The sequence below is a fragment of the Microtus oregoni genome, unplaced genomic scaffold (genome assembly GCF_018167655.1).
Source record: "Microtus oregoni isolate MIOR12 unplaced genomic scaffold, Mior012 000109F_ref0000275, whole genome shotgun sequence".
In the NCBI taxonomy this organism is placed as follows: domain Eukaryota; kingdom Metazoa; phylum Chordata; class Mammalia; order Rodentia; family Cricetidae; genus Microtus; species Microtus oregoni.
Window position 1 is genome coordinate 1,509,093 of NW_024544727.1, and position 10,212 is coordinate 1,519,304.

The following is a 10,212-nucleotide window of genomic DNA, read 5'->3' on the forward strand; positions in this document are numbered from 1 at the left end:
TCAAGCAGAGATTCTGCTGCTGAAATATAATAAGGAAGAAAATGTGCTAGAGGAAGTGAACAGCGATCTGACTAACAATAGAGCTGATGAACTTGGCAGCGGGCAAATTGAGATCAGAACTTCCAAAATCAACTTAAAAATTTGTTTGCATAATCTAAAAGCTTACCTTTGAGTAGAGTAAACTCAAAGAGATCTATACCTGAGCACTGAACAGTTGTCAGAAAGCAAAGAGATAAAAACAGAATTGAACTTGCAAAGTCAAAATTACTCTGATAGCTATAGCAGACTAGCACAGAGGGTGAGGGGAGGGTCTGTTGTTGCAGGAGACAGTCCAGCTGCTCAGCCCCGAAATAACCACACAGAAACTGTATTAATTAAAACACTGCTTGGTCCATTAGCTCTAGCTTCTTATTGGCTAACTCTTATATTAATTTAACCCATTTCTATTAATCTGTATATCACCACGTGGCAGTGGCTTACCAGCAAAGATTCAGCATGTCTGACTCTGGAGGCTCCATGGAGTCTCTCTGACTCCACCTCCTTTCTCCCAGCATTGTTTAGTTTTCCCCTACAGCTCTGCTCATTGATTAACCAATGAAAGCAACACATAGACAGAAGGACCTCCCACACCAGACTGTGGGCCAGAATTTCTCATGGGCATTGATGAAAAATTAGAGATGATTCTTATTCCTTGTTATCTCACTGAGTGTACCCTAAGAACATAAGGCCTGCTCAACATACAAACCCAATTAATGAAACACCTGGGGCAGACTAACTTCCTAAAGAAGAGAGGTTAATTAGCTCACAGAGGAGAGAGTGGAAGAAGCCAGGAGACCCTCATGGAGGAATACAGGGTGCACACAGTGGGAAGACACACCCTGAAGTGAGAAGCCAGAATGGCTGTGTAGAGCCAGGCTCAGAACTTTGGAATAACCACTTAGTATCTCCCACTGGAATTGCCTGGCCCCCTCTCACACCCCTCCGAGGGAAGGGCTCTCCACCAGGTTCCGCTCCTGAAGCTAAGGACTCTCCACCAGGCTCTGCCCCTGAAGCGAAGAACCTTCCACCAGGCTCCACCCCTGAAGCTAAGGACCTTCCACCAGCCTCCACTCCTGAAGCTAAGGACTCTCCACCAGGCTCCGCCCCTGGAGCTAAGGACTCTCCACCAGGCTCCGCCCCTGGAGCTCACCACTTGTGAGGTGGGCCATTAGGAGGATCCACATGCAGGCTTTAACCACAGTGGTTTAATCTCCAGCTTCTGGAAACAAAGTTGATCAGGAAAAATGTCCATGGAGAAGTGGTGGATTCTAAGGCTAGAGCAGGGGAAACAAGTTTGTTTCTTAATGGAGTAGCGGTGTCAAAAGGACCCAGAACCTAATCAAGAAGACCCTCTCACTGGCCAAAGCTGTCTATTGAGAACTAAATGCAACAATGACAGCTGGGCTACAACTCAGGAGGAAAATACCAACCAGTCCATGAATGGTGAATAAACACGAGAGAAGCAACACCCGTCACCTCACACACCCAAGCCACGTGGCAATCCATGTATGCAAATGACAGTCTATGGTAATTCAAAATTCTCCTTTAAAAACCGCAGTACTGGGGCTGGAGAGATGAGCTTCATTCCCAGCACATCAGGACATCAGGCAGCTCACAACAGCCTATAACTCCAGCTCTAAGGGACCTGCTACCCGCTTCCAGCCACATGCCAACACACAGACCACACAGACATACAGGCTGGCTAGCTCTCTCTCTCTCTCTCTCTCTCTCTCTCTCTCACACACACACACACACACACACACACATACACACACACAATAAAATAAGGTCTGGTGAGATGGCTCAGCAGTTAAGAGCATTTGTTGATCTTCCAGAGGAAGTTACACCTAACTTGCTGTAAATCCACACACACACACACACACACACACACACACGCACGCACGCACGCACGCACGCAAGCACGCACACACATACATACATACATACACACACACACACAACTATAAGTCCAGCTCCAGGGGAATCTAATGCTCTCTTCTGGCCTTTGTGAATATGTACACACACACACACACACAATAAATCTTATTTTATAAAAAAAAAACATTAAAATTGTTGTAGGCAATATCCTCCAATGAAGTTAGTAGGCAAATTTTAAATTAAAAAAAACCAGGATATTTGAATACCCTCAAAATATTTTCTTATTACAAGTAGAAAAACAATTAACTTCACAGAAGAAAATCTGGCAGAGATCAGCTTAACCTAGAGTCAAGGTCAACACACCCAAAGACAGAGATAGCTCACATCCAGGATATAATATTCTCAGACATCCTTGACCTGAATCTATAACCACAAAATTCTGAGAAAACAAAATGAACTCAGGCTTGTGGACATTCTTAAAATACCTGGCCTGTGCTGTTCACAGAGGCCACAGTCCTGGTTGGGAGGTGGAAGGTTGCCATTATCTTGTTTTATTACCTACCCTGGCTGCCCCTCAAGCAAGGGTGGTGGCCTGAAGGGATTTTGTTCCTTCAGGCACCAACCTTTTCCAAGCTACCAAGGTAACTTCTCTAAATCTAAAGAACTCCACAAGTCAATGATGGAACTGGAATTCTGCTCACTCAGAGAGGCTAAATAGCTAGTAACTAACATTCCCTCTTTGCTGGCATCTTCCAATGCCCCTGTCCTTCTCTCTACGCCCACTTAAAAACCCTTGCTCTCCCCAAAGAAAACCTTGCTCCCGTGGTTCCTGTCACTTCCTGTCAGCTCCTTGCTGATGTAGCCTCCTGCTCACAGGTTAATTTTATTTAAATCGAACACATCTTTAAATTGTTAACGAAAGCAGTAGGGAAAAACGCAACACACTTTCAACTAATATTCCCCAAGAGAAGGTCTTCTACACTCTCCTCAGCAGGTGATGTTCAGGGGACTGTAGGAGGTGGAGCAGGGCTGGACTGTGTGTGCATGCTGTAGGAGGTACCTGGCCCTCAGTCCACACCTCACTCTGGGCTACTTTCCCCACACATTCCAGTTGCTATGGTGTTCTGCCCAAGTGCAATCAGCCAAGCTCTGAAACCATGAGCCAAAAGAAACCCTCTGTTAAGTTGTTCCCTAAGCATGAGAATCAGGAGGAAGCGCTGGAAGTGACATATCCACAGCCCTAGAGGAAAGCAGAAGGACCTGGCAGGTGGAAGCCGGCTAGGAGGACATGACTACTAAATGCTGGCACAGAAAAGCATATTAGAGGGGAAACCGAAGAAATTCAAACGAAGGCCGCAATTTTGTTTAAAAAACTAAAGTATAAACAACGGAGATTAAAAGTATCTTTCAGAGTAATGTTCTTATAATCACTAAAATAATAAATACAAAGTATCCTTCAGAGCAGTGTTCTTACAGTCGCTAAAATAATAAATAAAAGCCCCAGGTCTAAACAAACTTAGATAATAGAATGAAATGCCACTTACCAACTACTATTATTATTGGGGGGGAGGGATTGAGACTGGGTTTCTCTGTGCAGCTCTGGCTGTCTTGGAGCTCACTCTGCCGACCAGGCTGGCCTCAAACTCAGAGATCTGCCTGCCTCTACCTCCGAGGCGTGTGCCACCACCATTAGGCCTTATTTTTTAATTTTTTTTTTTTTTTGGTTTTTTCGAGACAGGGTTTCTCTGTAGCTTTGGAGCCTGTCCTGGAACTAGCTCTTGTAGACCAGGCTGGTCTCGAACTCTCAGAGATCCGCCTGCCTCTGCCTCCCGAGTGCTGGGATTAAAGGCGTGCGCCACCACCGCCCGGCTTTATTTTTTAATTTTTGAAGATGCATCTATTTTACATGTATGAGTGTTTTGCCTCCATATGTGTATCTGTTCCACATGCATGTCCAGCATCTGGAGGAGTTATAATAAGGTGTCAGATCCCATCAAACTGGCGTTATAGATGCTTGTGAGCCATCAGGTCGGAGCTGGGAACCAAAGCTGGGTCCTTGAGCACAGAGTGTAAACCACTGGGCCACTTCCCAGCCCTCTGAATTATTTAATATGACTAAAGTTGATTTAATGTTTGGTTTCAGAAATGTATATTATGAAAAGGGAAAAGTGCAAGTTGCACTTTCTTACAGAAATTAATTTTTAAAATAATAAGTAAAACGGTTAAAAATTAAACTCAGCAATGTGAAACAGGCCAACATTTTTAAAAGGCCAAACTTTACTTAACAGAGGAATGCAAGGATAATTCAACATCAGAAAGTATAAAGTCAGGTACCAAGAGTATTAATGAGATTTATTTCTGAAGATAGTTCTTAATCTCTCTGACTAGCATATGAGGAAGAGGTCCTCCTCAGCTGTCAAGTAGCCCCTTGAGGTCACCTGAATGTAGTGATATTTGGTTTGTGTTTAACAAAGCCTGCCTGAAGATCAGGGTGCAGAGCTAAGCCACTAGAGGTCAGGCAGGGGTGGCACACACCTTTAATGTCAGGACTCAGGGGACAGACAGATCTGTTAGTTCAAGGCCACCCTTGGCTACATGAAATTGATTCAGTCTAAAAGAGAAACAGAGCACACACAAAGGTGATCCCAGTCTGAGGACAGGCTCGCCCCTTTGGTCTGAGCATTGGTAGAACTCTCTAGTGGCTGCCGCTCTGCTCCTCTGATCCTTCAGCTTTCAGCCGCTGATACTGACTCCAAGGTTTTGTTATTAAGATCAATTAGGACTCGTGCTATACCCGAGGAACTGGGAATCTGCTCTGTCCGGCCGTTCTCTTAGTTTCCATTCTCTGTTGTCTGCTCCCAGTCACAACCACATCCCTGCATCAATAGTATAGAAGGTGGGAGAAAAATTGGAACACGCAGTAGGACAACACGCAGTTAAGAAATTGAACAATGTTCACCCTACTGATCAAATTGTGTCAAGTGGCTGCTGGAGAGACTGGGTGTGGGTTAAAGGTCACAGTCAGGCCTTCTGTTGTTTTGAGAGACTGAATCTAATTGTGGCTCTGTTTCTAAATTTCAGCATTCCAAGAATGTGGCTCCTTTTTTCTGGATCCGAGTTTGGTGCCCTGCAGAATAGCAGAAAACAGACACACCCCAAAATACGCACAACAGGACTGAGAGGAGCTAGGGCACACCCCAAAATACCCACAACAGGACTGAGAGGAGCTAGATGGCTTCGCAGGTGCCATTAGGATGCCAAATCAGTCGATGGGGAGCGTGTTCTTGGGCTGTTCTTGGGGGGCCTTGTCTAATCAGATGAGCTCCTAAAGATGGGCAGAGGTATTTCAGTGGAAGATATTAGAATATGAGAAATTAAACAAGAGGGCTGGCCTTTCTAGTGACTTTGAAGACGTGGGAGACAACACGGTAAGGACTTTAAAACCGGAGATCTTGGGACAGAGCCTGGCTGATAGCCATACACAAAGACACTCAGGGCCCAGGAACTGGTGTTTGCCAACAGCCGTACAAGCTTGAAAAAGGAGCCTGATGTTCAGCAAGGACCACCACCTGCCTCACATCCACACTGCTCCCTGAGGCCCTGAGCCAAAACAGAGGTGACGGCCAGCCTGTAAAACCCACAAGATGACCCACAGGTGGGAGGCCACCAAGCTGCGGGGAATCTGGGTGTAGAGACACAACACACCTTTTCTCTGTCGAGAGAAGCACACTCCTCCCAAGTCATCCATGCAGCCTCAGGGGACAGAACCACGTCTGGAAACAGGATTATGATAAACAGAACCACAGTGGCATGAATAATGAAAACCCAGAGACAGATACAGAGGTTTGGTGGAGAGCCTTGCAGTCTGCTGTCCTGTTGAGGACAGGATCGCCCCTTGTTTGTTTGAGCCTTGGTGGTGGTAAGAACTCTCTAGTGGCTTGGCTGCTTTGCTTTTCTGATCCTCAGCTGGAACCCCAATATCTGTCTCTGGGTTTTTATTATTCATGCTACAAACCACAAAAAGTCAAAGACATCTATTGATGAGACTGTTGTTAAAAGAAACTGGAGCATGCGTTTTACATGAGACTTCATGGGGACTGTGCTGATATTTTGTTTATGATCTAGCAAAAAGTTTGCCTGAAGATCAGAGTGCGGAGCTAGCCACACTAGTTAGCCATAGAGGCCAGGCAAGTGGTGGTGCACACCTTTAACCCCGCTGAAGGCGATTGTGATCTAACCTAAACCAGAGAAGCCAGAGAGACCCTCCCTGAGGACAGCCCAGGACTGAATAAAACTCCGGGAGACAGAGGCAACTTACATAGACTTGCTCCAAGTGCGTTTCCCGAAACCGTACTTAGCTTGGCCCTCTGGGGGTGGTAAGTCAACCCGGTACCCAGCCAGGCTGGTTCTAAGGGGTGACAGCACCCTCATTGTTACTCTTCAGACCTTGGTTTTCTTGGGTCTAAGAGGCGAACTTGGGTGAAATTGAAGAGCTTTCCTCCGACTATACCCTTTTTTTCTCTAATGAGGCTTAGTAAATGTTAATTAGTATTCACTGGAGCAAACACAGGTTCACCAACTTGTGCACCAACTATCCTGCATTTTTCAACCCAGTGGATGGAAACCAGTTTTGTCCCTGTCTTCTGGGCTTTGCCCCAGGTACTTTAATGTCCATTTTTGAAGATGACATCGGTCACTTGTTTGTTGAAAGGTTTTAAAACCTCTGTCCCCATATCCTCAAGTTGTATTGTAACTGTGTCTGAGTAATTCTCTGTCCTGTTGGGAAGACCATACTTCAACATAGGCCACTATCTTTTATTAGGAAGGCGTCCCCCAGCACCGCCCGAAGCCTCTATGATCCGACCAGGCGCGGTGGGACTGAGTGTGAGCAGGCAGGAAGACAGAGAGGTGTGCACCCGGACCCTGCCTGTATGGAAAGGGGTCTGGTCTCCTCCCTTCCCTCTCCGTGTGCTCCAGGCTCCATGATTTACTGCAGCAAAGCCCTGATCCCACAAGGAGGCCTCAGGGGCCCGGCTTGCCACTTCAGGATGCGGCTTAGCATCACATCGCTGCTTCCCGGGGCTGGGCCCATATCCTCCTCACCTCACGTGCAGTGACCCGGTAGGGCGACCCTGCGCTCTCAGCCCCATTCCCATTCTCACTGCGTGGAGCCCAATGCCGGCTGCAGGCAGTCAACCCTTCCTAAGGGGGATTAGTGGCAGCGGTGGAAGCTGAGTCCTTGGAGTACTGGGGAACAGGAGGGAGTGGAGAGGACCGATGCATATTTCCCCTGGGAGTTTTCCAGCTGCTGACAGATGCCTGACCCTGCAGGCACCTCGCCAGGACGGGCGGCCCCAGCCCACCTGCTTGCTCCTGAGGTCGCCCAAGCCAACGGTCATGGCCCAGAGCCGGGTTTGGGCGAGCAGTGTTCACACCACAGTGGATCGTTCAGACTCTATACCATCTGGTTGGGCAGGTACTTCTGTGGACGATCTTCAAATACCGTAGCGATTCTTGTTTTAAAATTTTAAATTTAAAAAAAAAATTAAATTTAAAGTTTGAAAATTAAATTGTTGAAAAGTTCCAGCATCTGTGAACCGAACAGGTTGTCTGCCTCTGGACTTAGAAACATCACGAGGTGCAAACGAAAGAGAGACAGATCTGAGTTTTTCCAGGTCCTGCTCTCAGGAGGGTCCCTCTGGCTTCTCAGGTTTAGGTTGAATCGCTGTCGCCTTTAGCTGTTTGACCTCTTCAATGACAGGTGATGTCGTTCCTCCGAGGTTTCGATGAGCTTTGGAACGGCCTCATCATTGCTATCCAAGAGTTCATATGAAGGCACCTGCCGCGCACGGCGCATCGCGCCCCGGTGTCTGTGCTCTGTACACTGGCACCCAGTTCGTGAGCTTCGGGCAAGGGGGCTGGAGGTTAAAATACACAAACACACACACACATAGAGACAGCGACATGGGTCATCCTTGAATTCCCCAAGAATGCCCCCTTTATTGTGGTCAGGGGCAGATTATATAGAGATAGCCACGCCCCAGCCAAACCCACCAGAAACCACTCTCCTGCCATCAGGAACTCCTAAAGGTCTCGTGCTCAGAGCAGCTGTAGGCACTCAGATCAGGGGATTACAAGAAATTCAGGATCTGGGGTCTCACTGCTCCCAACAGGCACCAAAGGTTCATCTCCGACTGGGCTGCCCCGAGGCAGGTGTCTGTATGGTGTCCTTCGTGTCAAGCCCAATATCCCCTTGTCTACTGGTCTCACTGCTTCTTGGGTTACTTTAGCAATTCTCATGACTTGTCTTCAAAGTCTTGAAACTTTGGATTCACACGCACGGAAGAATGATCACCCGCACCTTCCTTGCCCACTGAAGTATTTCTTGAGCAGATGAGTTCGTGTTGAATGTCCACATGGAACCATCTTGTTAGTTGCATACACCTGGTTCTCTTCCAGGGCTTCCAAGCTTGCTCTTAGCCTCATTAGTGACTGACTGATGTGACCAGTTTCAAGCACTTTGATCCTTTCTGCTTTAGTCCAGTTGTTCCTTACACATCCAGCAAGATCTGCCAGAGAAAACTGACGGTAATTTGTACTTTTTCCTGCAAGACATCGTCTCCATCAGCATCCAGGGGAGCTTGGACGAGTTTGACACCGAACACTCTGTGTGAACGGCTGGATTCTCTATTCAAATGGGTGTTAACAGTATGTCTCTCTTTCTGACTGCTCCACAAAACTTCAAAATCCTCTCCCATCGATTCCACTTCTACTTCTATACAACCTGAAGCATACAGATAGCGGTTCTTATCTTCTCACAGTATTTTAGATTGTAGGAGGTTGGACTGGATGGGATTAAAACTACACCTCTCCCAGTAGATCATCTATGGAATTATTATAGATTTCAATGTAAGACAAATACACCATAGACACCATCTTCATCAACGTCTGCTTTGCAGAATTCTGGTGCATTTGTAATCTCTGCAAACCTTGGATCTGCTTGTTGCCCGCTAGGGGGGATCTTTGAAATGGCCATGGCTTCTCTTCTCCACTTTTCTAATACAGCATCAACTTCACACTGTTATTTCTATGCTGTCCTAGCACTAGATTTAAAAACACAATGGTTTGCCAGGAAGGGCCCTGTGCTGTTAAACCCTCATGTTCAAACAAAGAGGAAGCAGGCCTCTGTACCCCACAGAACCTGTCATTCTGTGAGCTTGTCCACTTCCGGTAATACCATACGTAAACAAAAGGCCATTATTGCCATGAATGAGGTCATCTATCAATGGACTAGCCACAACAATGAAAAGTTCCTTCTGAGCGGTGTGAGTGCCTATACCTGCTTAAATGAGTTCTGAGTCTCCTTATAGACTGCATTCCTGTTATAGACTGCATTCCTGTTGGGTCGGCAATGCTCAGGAATATGGGGCTACACAGTCTGCAAGTTTGCATTGTTGGTGACTTCAATACAACATTCTGATCAGGGAAACTCAGTGGGTACACCCTCCAGTATACCCCCAAATCAAGGGACTATTGGATCGCCATCTAATCTCATAACTTTTTTGGTTTTGTTCTGACCTTTTAACAGCTTTTCTTAAGGTACAAATATTATCTCAAAATCTGTATGATTAATACATATTTTAAACTTTTTATCAAGATATTAATGGTCATATGGAGTACTAATTCTAGATAAAGGCTTCCCGTACATGATTTTGGGTTTGAGTCTCTATCAGTTTTCTGCAGTGAACCATGACCATGCCTAACAGTGCCCTTGCCTCGACTGCTGACAGTATGCTGTCCTAATTGGACAAGCAGGACACAAAATATGGTGACTGCCAAACCATGCCAAGACAAGGCAGGACAGTCCTTCAAAACTCCTGATTCATAGAGAAGTTTGTCAGTTATTTTAGGCCATTAGGCTGAAGATGGATCCCCAATGTTACAGAGGAACTTTGGGTGACTGTCCAGGCAGTCAACTGTCCATCATTTCTCACATTTTCTCAAAGTCTCTTGCTTATATGCCCTGCTTATACTCAGTTAATATTATTTCCCTTACAGATTTCTGAGGGAGTTGAAGACTAGATAAGTTTTTCTTGTTTATCATACTCAGAAAAAAATTTACTAAAGAGATGTAAAGTATATAACATTGAGACATAAAAAGATAATTTTGAGTTGGTAATGCAAGTTAAAATAGAAAGTAAATAAGGTAGAACACTTTGGAGTCACTAAGATAGGATAGATAATTTGAGTGTTTTCTCTGAATTTTTCAAATGCAAATGGATTAGACATTGTTGA

General features: G+C 45.9%; 1 pseudogene; it reads right to left on the reverse strand.

The window, feature by feature from the left end:
* Positions 1-6,978: 6,978 nt before the first annotated feature.
* LOC121443535 lies at positions 6,979-9,294 on the reverse strand (annotated as a pseudogene).
* Between the last annotated feature and the right edge of the window lie 918 nt (positions 9,295-10,212).